The sequence below is a fragment of the Dendrobates tinctorius genome, unplaced genomic scaffold (assembly GCF_039654945.1).
Source record: "Dendrobates tinctorius isolate UK_male_01 unplaced genomic scaffold, ASM3965494v1 ptg000011l, whole genome shotgun sequence".
Lineage (NCBI taxonomy): Eukaryota > Metazoa > Chordata > Amphibia > Anura > Dendrobatidae > Dendrobates > Dendrobates tinctorius.
This window is the reverse complement of record NW_027361679.1, coordinates 129978932-129998717: the sequence shown is the minus strand read 5'-3', so window position 1 is coordinate 129998717 and position 19786 is coordinate 129978932. Positions and strand designations below refer to the sequence as shown.

Sequence of the window (19786 nt, the reverse complement as noted above, 5' to 3'; positions counted from 1 at the left end):
TGTCTGTCTGCTGTCTCTAGCATCATGTCCTCCCTCTATCTGAAACTAAATCTCTCCAAAACTGAACTTCTTGTGTTTCTCCCCTCTACTAACCTCACTCTACCTAACATCGAAATAACCCTGGAGGGTTCAACCATAACTCCCAAGCAGCATGCCCGCTGTCTTGGGGTCATATTCAACACTGAACTTTCCTTTACTCCCTACATCCGATCACTCAGTCGCTCTTGTCACCTGCATCTTAAAAACATCTCCAGAATCCGACCTTTTCTCACCTTTGAAACTGCTAAGACTCTTACTGTCGCTCTTATTCATTCTCGTCTGGACTACTGCAACTCTCTTCTGATCGGTCTCCCTCTTACCAAACTTTCTCCTCTCCAATCCATCTTGAACGCGGCAGCCAGGGTCATATTTCTGTCCAGCCGCTTCACCGATGCCTCCATCTTGTGCCAGTCACTACACTGGCTACCTATTCGCTACAGGGTCCAGTATAAACTCATCTCTCTCACCCACAAAGCTCTCCACTGTTCTGCACCGCCTTATATCTCCTCTCTCATCTCGGTCTATCGCCCTACACGTGCCCTCCGTTCTACAAATGACCTAAGACTAACATCCCCCCGTAATCCGAACCTCGCACCTCCGTCTCCAAGACTTCTCTCGTGCTGCTCCAGCTCTCTGGAATGCACTTCCCCAGACGATCAGACTGATACCTAGCCCTGACCTATTCAAGCGCACTTTGAAAACCCATCTCTTCAAACAAGCCTACCACATCAACTACTCAGCAAACTAACTTTGCCCTGTTCCCTCCTTCCAAATATTATTCTGAATCTCCACCCTACTATTCATCTGTCTCCACACCCTCCATGCACACGATAACTGCACTTGATACTTGTCTATTGCACTTAAACACACGGGCTGATGACCGGATCATGCAGCTTTATATGAAAATCCATATTTATTATAATTGCCAGACCTGAATTAACAAGCACTTCTCACCTACTGTGTCCCCCCATTTCCTTGTAGATTGTAAGCTTGCGAGCAGGGACCTCACTCCTAATGTCACTGTTTGAATTGTCTTAACTTGTATTGAATTTATTGTCTGTACATGTCCCCGCTTAATTGTAAAGTGCTGCGGAATATGTTGGCGCTATATAAATAAAAATTATTATTATTATTATTTGGCTTTCCTGTAGTCAATCCAGGCTATGCTGATATTGGTCTGTCTGGATCTTGAGTCTTGAGCGACTGCTCTATCTACCGTACTAGGAGCTGGTGCTTATAGCCTCTGGTGTTGGTCCCAATGCCTTTCTGAGCTGGATTCATGTACTGGTTCATTTGGTTCTGTAGCATGGTGGCTATGATGCCTGACAGGAGTTTCCATTTTTCTGTAAGACAGGTTATTGGGCGGTAGTTGGATGGAACTGTTCCTTGGGAGGATCCTTCATGATAAGCACTGTTTTTCCTTGTGTTGGCTAAGCTGGGTGGTGGCCTACTTCTAGCAGTTGGTTCATCTGCTTTGCCATGCGTTAATGTACCACTGTTAGTTTCTTTAGCCAGTAGGTGTGAATCATGTGTGACCCAGGTGCTGTCCAGCTCTTCATGTTCTTGACCCGCTGTTGGATGTCTGCTTCTGTAATGACTGGTTCTTGCTCTAGCTGGTTGATGTGTTTCATTCTCAGATCTTGCATCCACATTGCCATGGTGTTGTGTGTTTTTTCCTTCTCCAATATCTTCCGCCAGTAATATTCAGCCTCTGCTAGTGGTGGAGTTTCTGCCTTTTTGCTGTTACTCTGTAGTTGGAAGAACACCTTGGATCGTTCTTTGGAAAACAGTGGATTTATCTTCTTGGCCTCAGCTTCTCTAGTGTATCTCTCTAGTCTTGCAGCGAGTCCTGTGAACCTTTGTTTAGCATTCTCTGGGGCTTCAGTTGGAGTCAGGCCTTTGTACTTGTCCAGCTTGGTCTTATTCTTGATATTTACACCCTTCTGTATTTATGTTAGTTGGCTGACTTCCCTTCGTGTCACCTAGATCTTTGTCTCCAGTCTTCTTTTCCAAGGAGGGCACGTTCTTCTGTTGTTCTTGCTGGTTGTATAACCAAGCATTTTCATGATTCCTGAGGCGGTAGCATAGATCAGTTTATTAGTTAGCGTTATGGTGGTGGTAGGTAATCATGCAAGGGCATCTTCTAGAATACTGCCTGGTGGTGTTTCCTTGTTGAGTCTTGGCACTCAAGCTCTGGTATTGAAGGTATTTAGTTTATCTAAGATCTTCTGTTTTAGATCAGCTGCAGTGCTCTCTATTTGCAGGATTGGATTTTCAGGGGGTTGCACATGTTGTTCTTCCAGGTCTTCATGTGCGGTGGATCTGCAGTGCAGTTGATCCATCTCAAGTTGTGATAATAGCTTTCTCTTTATGACATTGAAACCTTGGATGACTAGTTGTTACTCAGTCAGTGGACATGCAGGTCTTATATCCATCCAGAGTTTCCTCATACGCTTCATATATCCTCTCTTATTTGAGCTGCTGTTATAGTAGCATTTCATCTTGTTAACTTGGGTGACATCTGAGCTGGCATGACTCTCTTTGTTCATGACACTCTCATACTTTCGAAAGGGCACCCCCTTTTGACAGTATCACAGCTTGTAAACAGTCTTTGGAGGCAGGCAAGAGTATTTCATTTCTTGTTTGAGGGATTTTCATCCATTTTCCTTGGAAAATTCTTCCAGTTCTGTGAGATTCCTGAGTCGTCTTGCATGCACTGCTATTTTGAGTTCTAGCCATGGATTTTCAATTATGTTGAGATCATGGGACTGGGAGGGCAATTGTAAGACCTTCAGCTTGCGCTTTTTGAGGTTGTCTATTGTGGATTTTGACATGTGTTTAGGATCATTATCGATTTGTTGAAACCATCCTCTTTTCACTTTCAGCTTTTTTACAGATTGTGTTAAATTTGCATCAAGAATTTGTTAAAACTTCATTAAATCTATTCTTTCCTTTACCAGTGAAATGTTGCTGCAACACAACCCCAAAGCATGATTGATCCACCTGTGTGCTTAATGATTGGTGAGATGATCTTATCCTGAAATTCTGTGCCCTTTTTTCTCCACACATAACCTTGATTATTGTGGCCAAAAACTGTATTATAACTTCATAGGTCCACAGGACTTGTTTCCAAAATGCATCAGGCTTGTTTAGATGTTCTTTTGTATACTTCTGACGCTGAATTTTATAGTAAGGATGCAGGAGAGGCTTTCTTCTGATGACTATTCCATGAAGGTCATATTTGTGCAGGTGTCTGTGACCAGTAGTAGAACATTGTACCACAACTCCAGAGTCTGCTAAATCCTTCTGAAGGTCTGTTGCAGTCACACGGGATTTCTGATTTGTCTCACTAGGAATCTTGCAAGAGGTTCTCATTTAAATTTTTCTTGGTCTTCCAGGCCTTTATCTTGACCTCCACTGTACCTGTTAACTGCCATATGAACCAGGAATTGAAGCTCGAGGGAAAAATTTTGCATATTCTTGGTGCAGTCTGGGAAGAGTGAATAGTCGCAGCGAGTCTGAGGATCTTTGGGTGTAACTGGATCGAGCTGCTTGGAGGAAAATGTCAAACCAGGAATTGTGGCCAAAGAGTTCTATGTTTTCTAATATCTAACCTGTATCTTCTGCCTTTCAGTTTAATTTCCATTGCTATTCCAATTTCCATGTGCAAATGAGAATAAGGATTATCCGTCTACACTGTGACGTCGCTATTTGTACACAGCTATTAAGTCTCCTCGTAGTCTTCTTTTTGCAAGCAAAATATTCCCAGATCCTATAACTGTTCCTCGTAGGACATACTTTGCAGTCCACTCACCATCCTGGTAGCTCTTCTCTGAATCTGCTCCAGTTTTTCAATGTCTTTTTTAAAATGTGGTGTCCAGAACTGGACACAGTATTCCATATATGGTCTGACCAAGAAGGAGTAGAGGGGGATAACTACTTAATGTGATCTAGACTATATGCTTTTCTTAATATTTCCTAGAACTCTGTTTGTCTGTTTGCTGCTGCATCACACTGTTGACTCATGTGTAGTCTGTGATCTATTAGTATACCCAAGTCTTTTTCACACGTGTTGCTTAGTTCTATTCCCCCATTCCGTAGATGTAATTTTCTTTTTTCTTGCTGTGAGAATCATGTGGGAATAGTGGATGAGGGCAGGTATATCTCGCCCAGATTCCTCTCCTATGTGGCCTAGTCTGGTCAGTATCGCACCTGCTTACTAATGGATAATGGGAGGTGGATATATAAGGATGCCAGGTGGTTGTGTGAGTGTCTCAGCCTGGGAACACAGAGAGCCTGTCTGTGTGAGAGACACACACGTGAGTGGAAGCAGTGCCCACTGCAACTGTGGTTTGGCTGGACGGGAGAAGCCCGCCAGTTGGTAGTTAGGTTGTCCATTGTTTAGTTAGTGCCGGACAGGCAAGGATTTGTTTTATGTTTTATTTCCTTTTGCATTGCTTTCACCGTTAATAAACCTGACCCAGGGTCAGTTATACACGAATCCCCGCTCTGCGCCTGAGTTTCATGCTGAATGCACGTGACCTTTGACCCCAGCAAAGGCGATCCCGGAGTGTTTTATCACATTGTGGTGGAGAACGCGGGCATCACGTTGCAAGCATGAGCATGGAGGACGTGGTGAAAGCGCTGGTACAGTCCACCGCCGTCCAGCAAGAAGCAAATCGGGTGATGATGGCCCAGCTGAAGGAGTTGGTGGACATGACAGCTACCGATCGTTCGCTTCTCCAGCAGGTGGCGCAGCGCTTGGCAAGCTTACCTGAGCTTAACCTGGAAGCCGAGTCGAGAGTGATTCACGTGAGTCGGTACTGGCAGAAAATGACGCCTGATGATGACGTCGAGGCATACCTGACCACGTTTGAACGGACGGCGGTGCGAGTAAAATGGCCGAAGGCACGATGGGCCGGCCTGATTGCCCCGTTTCTTTCCGGTGAGGCCCAAAAGGCGTATTATGACCTGGAACCTGAAGCTGCGCAGGACTTTGACAAATTGAAAGCCGAGATCTTGGCCTGGCTGGGAGTGACGACCGCTGTCCGGGCACAGAGAGTGCATCAATGGACTTATCAGCCGGATAAACCACCGCGGTCCCAGATGTTCGACCTGATCCACGTGACGAAGAAGTGGCTACAACCCGAGGTGTTGACAGCGCCAGAGATAATCCAGAGAGTCGTCCTGGACAAGTACCTGAGAGCTCTACCGCCAGCCCTGAGGAAGTGGGTAAGCCATGGAAATCCTACGACGGCAGATCAACTGGTGGATCTGGTTGAACGTTACTCCGTGGCGGAAGGACTCCGAGACGACGCTACCCCACCTCATTCTTCATCGTCTCCACGTGGAACCGGTAAGACTGTTCCAGGGAGTAGGGGAGATGGAAAAATCCCTAAGACAGTGGGGGAGGAAAACGGGACTGCCCGCACTGCGAGGCCGAGAGTAACGAACTATGGTCTAAGCAAGGGGCCCATTAGGTGTTTCCGCTGCCAAGAGATGGGACATATTGCTGCGAACTGTCCGGTCACTACTGAACCCATGCAGTGCGACGTCACAGACTCTAAAAACCGCATGTCTATGGTTGCACGGGTAGTGAGTGTGAATGCCGGTCAAAAGGATGTGGAAAAACACTTGTGTGATTTAACTGTTGATGGCAAAAATGTGGTGGCATTGTTAGACTCGGGAAGTGTGGTGACTCTGGTGAAGGCCAGTCTGGTGCCAGCCCCGACTGGGCCATCAGACAAATTCTCTGTAACGTGTGTGCATGGAGACACCTGTTCGTACCTCACCACAGTCATATGCATTACAACTTCCTATGGGTCTGTGCAACATAAAGTGGGACTCGTCCCGGCGTTATTGCATGATGTTATCCTGGGCCGGGATTTTCCCCACTTCTGGCAATTGTGGGAGAATCAGTTGATGCCCTCGGGTAATAGTGTACATGATTCTTCTCCCAGGGAGCGTGTGGGTCCCGAACCCCTGGAAGAGGTCTCCCTGGAAGACTCGGGGGAAGAGTCTGCGGGAAATGACCTGCAGTTCCCGTTTTCAGTCATGGCGGGTGATAATGAGGAGACCGGGGAAGAGGAGGAGGCTAACAGCCGTCCACCTCCCCGTTTGCCGGATTTAGAAGTTCAGAAAGATGACTTCCAAAGCGAGCAAATAAAGGATCCTACCCTTTCTCAGGCTAGGACAAATGTGAAAGTGATAAATGGGGTGCCCGTAGAACCTGGCTCTAGGCTGGCATATCCTTACATGGTTCTGGAGAATGAATTACTCTATCAGATAGAGAAAAAGGGGGAAGATACGGTGCAACTATTAGTCGTGCCAAAACCCTACCGGCGGCAGGTCCTGGACCTGGCCCACGGACATGTGATGGGAGGTCACCTGGGAGTCCAGAAAACCACCGAAAGGATATTACACTGTTTTGTTTGGCCAGGCATGCATCACGATATTCGTGTATATTGCGAGTCTTGTCCTGACTGCCAAGGCTCTGCACCTAAGCCCCGGTTCTGTAGCCCTTTGGTACCCCTACCTATTATTGAAGTCCCGTTTGAGAGGATTGGGATGGATTTAGTTGGGCCCCTTCCACGGTCTGCACGTGGACACCAACATATCCTGGTCATCTTGGATTATGCCACTCGTTACCCGGAGGCCATCCCTTTGCGTAACACGGCCACCAAGACGATTGCCAAGGAGCTGGTGCATGTGTTTAGTCGGGTCGGTATACCAAAACAGATACTCACCGACCAGGGGACCCCCTTTATGTCCAGGATAATGAAGGAGCTCTGCCGATTGTTACAAATCGAACCGTTACGCACATCCGTGTATCACCCTCAAACAGACGGGTTGGTCGAACGGTTCAATAAAACTCTGAAGCAGATGCTGAGAAAGGTGATAGACAAGGATGGGAAGAACTGGGACTATTTACTTCCGTATTTGCTTTTTGCCATCAGGGAAGTACCCCAGTCTTCCACGGGATTCTCGCCTTTCGAGTTATTGTACGCCCGACGTCCTCGCGGACTGTTAGACGTTGCAAAAGAAACCTGGGAGGGTCAGGTCACTCCATTTAAAACAGTGATAGATCACGTCACACAAATGCAGGACCGTATTGCGGCTGTATGCCTATCGTCAAAGAACACATGATACAGGCTCAAGGAGCCCAAAAAAGAATCTATGATAGGGGCGCCAAGATCCGTACGTTTGCACCCGGAGATAGGGTGTTGATCCTGGTCCCCACGGTGGACAGTAAGTTCCTGGCAAAGTGGCAGGGCCCCTTTGAGATCAAGGAAAGAGTTGGTGAAGTAAACTACAAAGTATACCAGGCAGGTAAACGGAAACCTGAGCAGATTTATCATGTAAATCTGATAAAGCCCTGGAAGGATTGGTCTGCCTTGTCAGCGGAGCTGGCCCGTCCTGTCTGCTCGCATACCGTACCGGAGGTACGGGTTGCAGAGACTCTCTCGGAGCGGCAAAAGACGGAAGTCAGGCAGTTTCTACTTCACAACCAAAAGTTTTTCTCAGAAAAACCCGGGCAGACTATGCTAATGAAACATGACATCGTAACGGAACCTGGTGTCACAGTTCACGTAAAGCCCTACCGAATCCCGGAAGCGCGCCATGAAGCCGTTTCCCGAGAAGTGAAGGCAATGTTAGAGTTAGGAGTCATTGAGGAATCGCACAGTGCGTGGTCCAGCCCGATTGTGCTAATTCCTAAACCGGACGGCACCATCCGGTTCTGCAATGACTTCAGGAAACTGAATGCAGTCTCAAAATTTGATGCCTACCCTATGCCCCGGGTCGATGAGTTAATAGATCGGTTAGGAAAAGCCCGGTATATTATGACCCTAGACCTAACAAAGGGGTATTGGCAGATCCCTCTGGTGGAGGCTGCAAGAGAAAAGACAGCATTTGCTACCCCAGAAGGTCTATTTCAGTATGTGTATATGCCGTTTGGACTGCACGGAGCACCAGCGACCTTCCAGAGACTGATGGATTGAGTCCTGAGGCCACCTAGGCGGTACGCTTCGGCCTATTTGGACGACATTGTCATTTACAGCTTGGACTGGGAGACTCATCTCCAGAAAGTACAAGCTGTGATTGACGACCTGTGGGAGGCAGGTCTAACCGCGAACCCCAAGAAATGTCACATCGGGCTAGAAGAAGCCCGGTATTTGGGGTATGTAATTGGGAGGGGTGTTGTTAAACCCCAGGTTGATAAGATTCAGGCGGTTCAGGACTGGCCACAACCTGTCAACAAGAAGCAGGTGCAAGCCTTCCTGGGGATCGCCGGTTATTATCGCTGGTTCATACCCAATTTTGCAGCCATCGCTACCCCCCTGACGGATCTTACAAAAGGGAAAGACTCCGTCATGATTAAATGGAGTTTAGCGGCTGAAGAAGCCTTCCATAGCCTAAAACGGGAACTTTGCTCTCAGCCCGTACTGGTGACTCCAGACTTCCGCAGCGAGTTTGTGGTACAAACGGATGCCTCTGATACCGGTATCGGGGCCGTACTCTCACAAGTGAGGGACGGAGTGGAACACCCAGTCCTCTATCTCAGCAGGAAGCTGAATAAACACGAGCAAAGGTATGCAGTCGTGGAAAAAGAGTGCCTAGCCATTAAGTGGGCTCTAGAGGCCCTCAAATATTACCTGGTGGGCCGAAAGTTCAGGCTGATCACTGACCATGCCCCTCTCAAGTGGATGCACTTGAACAAGGAACGGAATAGCCGGGTGACCCGGTGGTTCCTTGCCCTGCAGGCCTACACTTTTACGGTGGAGCACCGCCCAGGGGTACAGATGGGGAATGCAGATGCCCTGTCCCGAGTGCACTGTTTAGCAGGTGTCATTGCTCGACCAGAGTGGTCTGAGCAGAAGGGGGGGATATGTGAGAATCATGTGGGAATAGTGGGTGAGGGCAGGTATATCTCGCCCAGATTCCTCTCCTATGTGGCCTAGTCTGGTCAGTATCGCACCTGCTTACTAATGGATAATGGGAGGTGGATATATAAGGATGCCAGGTGGTTGTGTGAGTGTCTCAGCCTGGGAACACAGAGAGCTTGTCTGTGTGAGAGACACACACGTGAGTGGAAGCAGTGCCCACTGCAACTGTGGTTTGGCTGGACGGGAGAAGCCCGCCAGTTGGTAGTTAGGTTGTCCATTGTTTAGTTAGTGCCGGACAGGCAAGGATTTGTTTTATGTTTTATTTCCTTTTGCATTGCTTTCACCATTAATAAACCTGACCCAGGGTCAGTTATACACGAAACCCCGCTCTGCGCCTGAGTTTCATGCTGAATGCACGTGACCTTTGACCCCAGCAAAGGCGATCCCGGAGTGTTTTATCACATTGCCCAGATGTAGAACCTTGCATTTCTCCCTGTTAAATACCATTTGATTAGTCGCTGCCCATTGTTTAAGCTTATTTAGATCCTTCTTAATCCTTTCTCTATCTTTTCTAGTGTAAGGGTACCGTTACACCTAGCGACTCACCAGCGATCCCGACCAGCGATATGACGCTGTCAGGATCGCTGGTGAATCGCTAGGTGGTCGCTAGTGAGCTGCCACTCAGGCAGATCTCACCAGCGACATCGCTGGGGACGGGGATCACTACTTACCTGTCAGACGCGGCGATCCTGCGTCCTCCCGCCCGGCTCCACGCGTCGCTCGTCGGCGCCACAGGAAGCGCCGCAGGAAGTGGACGACGAGGAATGGTCCAGCAGCTTCTCGCGCGATCAGCGATAACCAGCGGGGGAGCCGGTCGGAGGTAAGTATCACAAGCAGCGATATCGCTAGTAATATCGCTGTAACGTCACAACATCGGTGACTTTACAGCGATATTGCTAGCGATATCGCAGTGTGTAACGGGGGCTTTAGTTATGACTCTTAGCTTTGTATTGTCTGCAAAGTTGATCAGTTTACCTTCAGTTCCTTTATCTAGATCATTTATAAAAATGTTGAACAATAATAATAATAATAATAATAATCTTTATTTATATAGCGCCAACATATTCCGCAGCGCTTTACAGTTGAACAGTTTCAAACACAACAGTCATAAGTAACAACGTTAACAATACAATAATTAAAGCGAAATAAGACGACCCTGCTTGTGGAGCTTGCAATCTACAATGAGGTGGGGGAGATACAAAGCATAGGTTTGTATTTACAATGATGTATTTACAATGACGGTCCAGCCATCTTCAGGGGGTGGGGGTTAGATGGAGATAGTGAATGGGCTACACACACACAAACATAACATGACTTTGATTACTGAATGTGATAGGCCGCTCTGAACAAATGTGTTTTGAGCGAGCGCCTAAAACTATGCAAATTGTGGATGATCCTAATATCTTGGGGTAGAGCATTCCAGAGGATTGGCGCAGCACGGGAGAAGTCTTGGAGTCGGGAGTGGGAGGTACGGATTAGGGCAGAGGTTAGTCGAAAGTCATTTGCAGAGTGCAGCGGTCGGTTAGGCCGATAGACAGAAATGAGGGAGGAGATGTAAGGGGGTGCCGCACTGTGGAGAGCTTTGTGGGTGAGCACAAGTACTTTGAATTGTACCCTGTAATGAATTGGCAGCCAGTGTAACGACTGGCGAAGAGCGGACGCGTCTGAGTAACGATTAGCCAGATGGACAACCCTGGCTGCTGCATTAAGGATAGACTGGAGAGGGGAGAGTCGAGTGAGAGGGAGGCCAATTAATAGAGCATTACAGTAGTCCAGGAGGGAGTGGATCAGGGCGACAGTGAGAGTTTTTGTTGTTTCCATGGTGAGAAAAGGGCGGATTCTAGAGATGTTCTTTAGGTGTAAGCGGCATGAGCGGGCAAGAGATTGTATATGGGAGGTGAAGGAGAGATCGGAGTCGAACATAACACCCAGACAGCGTGCCTGCTGTCGGGGTGTTATTATGGTGCCACCCACAGAGAGGGAAATGTCAGATTTAGGGAGGTTAGTAGATGGTGGGAGCAGAAGAAGTTCAGTTTTGGAGAGGTTGAGTTTCAGATAGAGAGCAGACATGATGTTGGAGACTGCAGACAGACAGTCAGTGGCGTTCTGTAGTACAGCGGAGGTAAGGTCAGGGGATGATGTGTACAGTTGTGTGTCATCAGCATAAAGATGGTACTGAAAGCCAAATCTGCTGATGGTCTGTCCAATTGGGGCCGTATAGAGAGAGAAGAGAAGGGGGCCAAGGACTGAGCCCTGAGGTACCCCAACAGTGAGAGGAAGAGGAGATGAAGTGGAGCCAGAAAACTGAACACTGAAGGAGCGGTCGGAAAGATAGGAGGAGAACCAGGAAAGAGCAGTGTCCTTAATGCCTAGTGACTGGAGCCTAGAGAGTAGGAGAGGATGGTCAACAGTGTCAACAGTGTCAACAGTGAACAACAATGGGGCCAGGAAAGATCCTTGTGGTACCCCATTTGAAACACTCATCCAATTGGATGTGCAACCATTTATTACCACTCTTTCATAAGATAAGATAAGATAATCCTTTAATCGTCCCACCATGGGGAAATTCAGAGCATTACAGCAGCAAGGCAGGAACAAGTACAGATACAGATGCATAAACGCGTTACATTGACAGTAGGTAGGTACATATACGAAAAAAAAAAAAAATGTAACCGGACTGTCACAACTTTGGATCTATCAGTTCTCTGTTTGGGTCGTTCTCCATTTTGGACAGTGCTGGTTATACAGCCTAACTACAGCAGGAAGGAAGGACTTTCGATAGCGCTCCCTCTCACATTTAGGATGAAGTAGCCGGTCACTGACAGTACTGCACATCTTTGTCACGGTCTCATGCATGGGATGGGAATCATTCTGCACCATGTAGCTCACCTTGGCCAGTATCCTCCTGTCACCTACTTCCTGAACTGGGTAAAGGGGGCATCCCAGGACAGAGCTGGCCCTTCTAATCAGTTTGTCCAGCCTATTCCTGTCCCTGGTTCCTGCCACTACCCCAGCACGCCACACCAAAGAAGATGACTGATGCCACAACAGAGTTGAAGAAGGATGCAAGGAGTGCCCCTCTAACTCCGAAGGCTCTCAGCCTTCTGAGCAGATAAAGCCTGCTTTGGCCCTTCCTGTACACTGCATCCAAGTGATGGGTCCAGTCAAGCTTATTATTGAGGATCACACCAAGGTACTTATAGGTGTCGACTATCTCAATGTCATTTCCCTGAATGTTCACCACTACTGGTGGATTTTTGCCCTTGCGAAAGTCCACCACCAATTCCTTGGTCTTCCCAGAATTAATCCTAAGGTGGTTCCTCTGACACCACTCCACAAAAGCTTGGTTAGTATCTCTGTACTCTCTTTCTTCTCCTCCTGTGATGATGCCTACTATTGCAGAGTCATCAGAATACTTCTGCAAGTAGCAGCTAGATGAGTTGCACCTAAAATCCGCAGTGTACAGTGTGAAGAGAAAAGGGGCAAGAACTGTACCTTGAGGTGCCCCTGTATTGCAGATCACTGTGTCTGACACACTGTCCCGAACCTTTACAAACTGAGGTCGGTTCGTGAGGTAGTTAAGGATCCAGGTGGAGAGTTGGAGGTCCACACCAACAAGGCCCAGCTTGTCTCTCAGTAGACCTGGCTGTATGGTGTTAAAAGCACTAGAGAAATCGAAGAACATTATTCTCACAGTGTTCCCAGGTTTCTCCAGGTGAGAGAGAGTCCTATCTAGAAGGTGGATAATGGCATCATCCACACCAATGCCCGACCTGTAGGCAAACTGGAGAAGGTCCATATCCGAGCTCACTAGAGGACGGAGACGTGTGAGAACCAATCTCTCTAATACCTTCATCAGGTGTGATGTCAATGCTACAGGTCTATAGTCATTAAGGTCTTTCGGATAAGGTTTCTTCGGAACTGGTACCACACACGATAATTTCCACAGTTGTGGTATTATACCCATTCTCAGGCTCATATTGAACAGATATGTTATGATCTCACTCAGCTGGTGCCCGCAGGTTTTGATTAGCCTTGCACTGATGCCGTCAGGACCTGCAGCCTTCAAAACTTTGATCTTATTCAGTTCTTTTGCAACCTGGGTACTTGTGAAGAACAGTATAATCACTGAGCCAGTTATGGATCCACCTAACCGTAGCCTTATCAATCCCATACTTGGTCATTTTTTCAATAAGGATAGTATGAGATACTGTATCAAATGCTTTGCTGAAGTCGAGATATACAATATCTACTGCATTTCCCTGATCCACCCAGTCAGTGATTCCATCATAGAAGGAAATGAGATTATTTTGACATGACTTCTTTGCTACAAACCCATGCGGCCTCTGGTTAATTACTGTGTTTTTATCCAAGTACTTACATATATGCTGTTTAATAATTTGTTCTTGGTATAGAAGTAAGGCTCACTGGCCTGTAATTTCATGGTTATATCTTCTTAGCTTTTTTGAAGATAGGGACAACATTTGCCCTTCTCCAATCTTCTTTGACTTCTCCTGTTCTCCAGGAGTTTTCAAAGATTCTGGCTAGTGGTTCTGAAATTTCCCCTGCCAACTGTTTCAGTACCCTGGGATGTAATTCATCTGGACTAAGAGATTTAAATTCATTTAAATTAGCAAAGTGTTCCCTCACATCTCTATGTTTAGAGGTAGCGTGGATTATATTATTCCTTCTATGGCACTGTGAATATCAGTTGATGTTACAATTGCTTTCTTAGAGAACACAGATGCAAAATAGAAATTTAAAAGTTTGGCCTTCTCAACATCATTTTTGACCACTTCACACTTTTCATTCTGTAAAAACACTATAGCATCTTTGACTTTTCTATTGCTGTTGACATACCCCCAAAATCTTTTTTAAATGTTTTTGGTCTCCTTTGCAAGCCTCACTTCATGCCCTTAGCTCTTCTAACGCTTGCCCTGCATTCCCTGCAAATATTATATTCTTGGTTAGATATGCCCGTCTCTTTCCACTTAATATACATTTCTTTTTTTTACTTTTTATCAAGTGATTAAGTTCTGTGTTCATCCATCCTGGTCTCTTTAAATGCTTCCAAATGTTCTTTCTTTTCTTGATTCTTACAGATTATGCAGTGAGTATTTAACTTAGCAAAATCTCCCATCCTTCTTGGACATTTCTGTCCTTTAGAACATCCAGCCGTTGGACCATGCCTACCCTCTTTCTGGGTCCATTAAATTCTGCCTCTTTGAAGTCCAACCTTAAAGTCTGAGTCCTCGCTGGTCTTCCTCCTCTTGTAATCCAAAATTCGAGGCTAGCATGATAATTGCCTCCTAAATTCCCGCCACCTTTACTTCCCCAACCATTTCCTTTCTGCTGGTAAGCATTTGTTCCAAGATTTCAGATCCTCTTGTTCTCTCTTCTACCTTTGAAACATAAAATTGCCATCAAGGGAAGATAAGAATTTTCAAGATCTATTGTTTTTGCCTGAGAGAGATTCCCAACAAATATCTGGATAATTAAAATCTTCCATGATCACTATGTCATACTTTTTTGCAGAACAGACACATCTGATGTAAAAAGAGTTCATCAATATATTCAGTCTGTCCAGTTGGTCTATAGTAAACACCTACAACAGTCTCCTTTTTTTTCTTCTCTCCTTATATTCTTACCCAAACAGTTTCTACAGAGCTACCATTCTCTGAAGTTTGGATCTCTGTGGAGAGTGGAGATATATGCTTACCTAACATACAATGCAACATCTAATCCCCTCTTGTTAATCCTGTTTCTAATAAATATATTGTAACCTTCAAGCTTTGTATTCCAAACATGTGTATCATCCTGTGAGATGTGTGTCAGCCCACCAGAGCGGTATAATTGAAGATAAATGTAATTTTACACACTCCTGAATAATCATTGTACTTGTAACACTTTCTGACAGTGAGGGTGATCAATGAGTGGAACAGGCTGCTACGAGAGGTGAAGTGTTCTCCTTCAAAGGGTGTTAGGAACGGCGGAACGCACTAAATAAAAATAAATAATAAAGTGCGTTCGCCGCTCGGGGTCCACTGTGCAGTAGGTGTTACACCGCTGTTAGGTAATGACAGACGAGCAATATGGCGGTATAATGCGCACGGGTTCGACTTCACCCGAAGTGCGCAAAGCGGGCTCTGTTCACAAACAAAGGCGCCGCAACAAAAACACACAAAAAATCGCTGAGCCTGTTAGTGTCACAGACCACAGGGAAATGCACACACGGTATCAGGTCACAGGAGCAGGACCCAAGGCAGAGGAGCTGCGTCCGTCTAGACCCACCATGTGTGCGGCGTCGCTACTGCGGACGCCAAGGAGGACTGCAACTGCAGCGCGGCGTAGGACAATGCCGTTAGTTGACAAAGCTAGGAAGCAGGTGCAATGTCAGACGCTAGAGAAGAGGTGTGGTGTGCACAGTGGCCTAAGGCTTGCCACTGACTGGCGCTGACTGCTGCACTAATTCCCTTTCCACATGCGTAATATCAGAGGAAAGGGGTTTCAAATGAGTCAGTCACCAGAGTCATACAGCCGTCACCATTCACACATTTAGCTTGAAAAGTCTATACTAGTGCATGGCCGAACGGTCATGCGCGCTTTTTATAGCCGTGCGGGACCTTCCAGATCTCCAAGATGGACCAATGAGATCTGGAGCAGGACCTGGGCACATGACTCCCGATCTCCAATGGGAGATCGTCTCGTGAGCATGCCCAGTAGGAGCACAGAGGAACTTAGTCTCTGGAGCGGTCTGCTGCAAAGTAATCTTCTCTGCAGTAGATAGACAGCAGGAGACCGCACAATGTGAGGCTCTGGATTCCTGCAGAGCAGACGCAGAAACCTGACGCCTAACATTACCCCCCTCCTAGGGCCCCCTCCCCTCTGAGCCTTCCAATCCACCACCTTGTGCCCATCAGAGGCATAGGCCTCAGACTCGTCCGAAGGCAAGTCTGATGTCCCCGTAGATGACACGGAAAACCAGGACACGCGGAAGGTATCAGAAGCGGCAAGATCGCCAGGTTTAAGAAGGGACACGTGGGAGACAACGGGAGCGGCAAAACCGCCCGGAGCATAGGTTGAAGTGGAATGCCGCGGTGTGTCGGAGGACGTTTCCACTCTCTGTTTAAGGAGGCAATCCCGAGCACATGAGGCGCATGCCCGAATATATTTTTTAATGTCCCGAGCCCTGTGCGGCCACCAATACAACCCTGCCAGGAGTTTTGTGGTCTGCATGTAGCCACAGTGACCACCCGCCCTGGACGCGTGTGCCCACGCGAGAACCTTTGGCTGAAGGCGAGGGGGGACAAAGGTCTTGCCCGGCGGCACAGAGTTTGGCCATTGCGGGGCACCGTTATCCTGGGGAACAGAGTGCTGACAGTGGTAGCCGCAAGTAGAGCTTAGTGCCGGACGCGCCTCGAGACTGGCGCGAGACACCTCCATGGGCTCTGGGAGTGAACATTCCAGAGGTTCAAAGAGGTTGGGAGCCGGAGTAACCCTCCGTCTGGATTGAGCACGCTCCAGCCCGTGCTCCGAGAAACAGACATCAATGCAGGTGGCAGTGGCAATCAGCTCCTCCAGACTTGCAGGAAACTCACTGGTAGATAGAGTATCCTTAACATGCTCAGCTAAACCTCTCCAAAACACAGGGATGAGGGCTCTATCAGACCACTCCAGCTCGGAAGCCAGTGTCCGAAAACGAATGGCATACTGGCTGACCGAGATGGATCCCTGAGTTAATGCAAGGAGCTGAAGAGAGGTATCGTGCGTGACCCGTGGTCCCAGGAAAACCTGCTTGATAGATGTTAAGAACTGAGCAGCGGTCTGAACCTCAGGGTCACCACGCTCCCACAGTGGCGTGGCCCACTCCAACGCCCTTCCCCACAGACGAGAAATAATAAACCCCAACCTTAGCCCATTCCGTAGGGAATCGCGCAGCCAGTAACTCCAGCTGGATAGAGCACTGGCTCACGAAACCCCTACAGGAGGCACAATCGCCAGAAAATTTATCGGGCAACGGGAGGCAGGAAACTGTCAGCGCAGGGGAGGACGTGGACATACGTGAAACCGCTTCTGCGATCACCTGTACAGCAGCCTCCGAAGACTTCGCCACTGAGATAACACTCTCAAGAGTAGCCAACCGGCCCTCTAGCTGGCACTGAAGGAGTTGCTGCTGATCTGCCATTACTAGCCAGACCCTGGCGCTAGTATAATGTTAGGAACAGCGGAACGCACTAAATAAAAATAAATAATAAAGTGCGTTCGCCGCTTGGGGTCCACCGTGCAGTAGGTGTTACACCGCTGTTAGGTAATGACAGATGAGCAAAATGGCGCTATAATGCACACGGGTTCAACTTCACCCGAAGTGCGCAAAGCAGGCTCTGTTCACACACAGAGGCGCCGCAACAAAAACACACAAAAACGCTGAGCCTGTTAGTGTCACAGACCACAGGGAAATGCACACACGGTATCAGGTCACAGGAGCAGGACCCAAGGCAGAGGAGCTGCGTCCGTCTAGACCTACCGTGTGTGCAGCGTCGCTACTGCGGACACCAAGGAGGACTGCAACTGCAGTGTGACGTAGGACACTGCCGCTAGTCGACAAAGCTAGGAAGCAGACGCAATGTCGGACGCTAGAGAAGAGGTGCGGTGTGCACAGTGGCCTAAGGCTTGCCCCTGACTTGCGCTGACTGCTGCACTAATTCCCTTTCCACATGCGTAATATCAGAGGGAAGGGGTTTCAAATGAGTCTGTCACTAGAGTCATACATCCGTCACCATTCACAAATTTAGCTTGAAAAGTCTATACTAGCGCATGGCCGAACGGTCATGCGTGCTTTTTTTTAGCCGTGCGGGACCTTACAGATCTCCAAGATGGACCAATGAGATCTGGAGCAGGACCTGGGCACATGACTCCCGATCTCCAATGGGAGATCATCTCGTGAGCATGCCCAGTAGGAGCACAGAGGAACTTAGTATCTGGAGCGGTCTGCTGCAAAGTAATCTTCCCTGCTGTAGATAGACAGCAGGAGACCGCAGAATGTGAGGTTCTGGATTCCTGCAGAGCAGACGAAGAAACCTGACGCATAAGGCCGGAGTCACACTAGCGATTAAATCGGACGAATGCAATGCGATAAAAAAATCGCATTGCATTTGTCCCAATGTTATTCTATGGTGCTGCTCCCATCATGCGCTTTTTTATCGGATCCGTTCCTCGGACCGAGACAATCGCAGCATGCTGCGATTGTCACCGATTTTCGGATCGGATTCGCCAATGCAAGTCTATGGATGCGATTAAAAATCGCATTGAAAACGCACCACACGTGTGACTTGCGATTAAATCGCAAGACTTCTCCTGGTCAACAGGAAAGAGCATCAGGCATTGGCATTGGATGTCAATTTGATGCTTAGATGCAAATAAAATCGGTTCATCGCCGGAAAATGGGATGATAGACGGATCCCCGGAAAAGAAATCTTTGGGCGATTTCGTACCGTAAAAATCGGACCGATTTTTTAATGGTTGTGTTTGACTCCAGCCTAACAAAGGGAGTCTTCAAACAGAGGCTGAACAGACACCTGTCTGAGAAGGCCATATTTGTGCAGGTGTCTCTGATCAGAAGAACATTGTACCACAACTTCAGAATCTGTAAAATCTTTGTGAAGGTCTTTTGCAGTCAAGTGGGGGTTCTGATTTGCCTCTCTAGCAATCCTACAAGCAGATCTTACTGAAATTTATCTTGGTCTTCCAGATTTTATCTTGACCTCCACTGTTCCTGTTAACTGCCATTTCTTAATTCTATTTCAAACTGAGGAAAGGGCAACTTGAAAATGCTTTGCTATCTTCTTATAGCCTTCTCCTGCTTTGTGGGCCTCCACCATTTTCATTTTCAGAGTGCTAAGCAGCTGCATAGAAGAATCCATTTCTGCTGTTTTTTGGCATAAGGTTAAAGGAGGCAGGGGTTTTTTAAAGCTGGGAAATTTGCATCACCTGGCCTCTCCTAACGATGATAGTGAACAAGCCATAACCCTAAGGCCTGTTTCACATTTCCGTTATTTTGACAGGAGGCAAATCCGCCAGAGCGGTTAAAAACAGATCCGCCTCCATCATGGGTTAAACGGATGCTACAGGATCCGTATTGTGTACGGATCCGCTGGAGGGGAAATTTAAAGGAACAGCAGCCTGGAAAGGAGAGAGAGCGAGAGAGAGAGATTTTTTTTTTCTTTGCACGGCTGTTCCTGAACGCCAGATCGCTGTGGCGTCACAAGATCAGCGATCTCGCTAGTGAGATCGCTATGTGTGATGGGGCCTTTAGAAAGTCGTAACAGCTAATGAATCGCAGGTCCTCTTTAGAGACGGTATGATTCATGTTCTATTTTGAATGGATTTCCTTTCCATCAGTGCTGAAAGGGTTAAGGACTCATTCCATACTAGCTGAGAGCATACAGTCTTATTGCTCTCAGCTGCAGATATAGCTTCCTCTCCTTACAAATACTAGCTCTGTGTGTTTCTTCTTTGCTGGTGAAATAATCTTCCTGGCAGCGTTGGGCTATGTAGTGTTGGAGTTGGAATAGTTGCTTGAGTGTTTTTGAGTGGTTTCATGAGTGTATATCTCCTAATCCTTATTGCTATTTAGTTTGTTTATTCCTCCCTTTTCATATCCTCCTCCCTATTTTTGGTGAGTGTTTTGTATGATAGTGGCTTTCAGTTACCCCTGTTTGTCTTTGTGCTGTATTTCCCTTACATTTCTGTCCCATGCCTCATGGGGTGGGGAAGGGGACAGATTAGGGTTTAACAGGAGCATA

General features: G+C 47.4%; 1 protein-coding gene across 3 annotated transcripts in view; it reads right to left on the bottom strand.

Annotated features, from left to right (window-relative positions):
• The window catches only part of USHBP1 (USH1 protein network component harmonin binding protein 1), a 174306-nt gene that overhangs the window by 104498 nt on the left and 50022 nt on the right, over positions 1-19786 (bottom strand). The window lies entirely within an intron of this gene.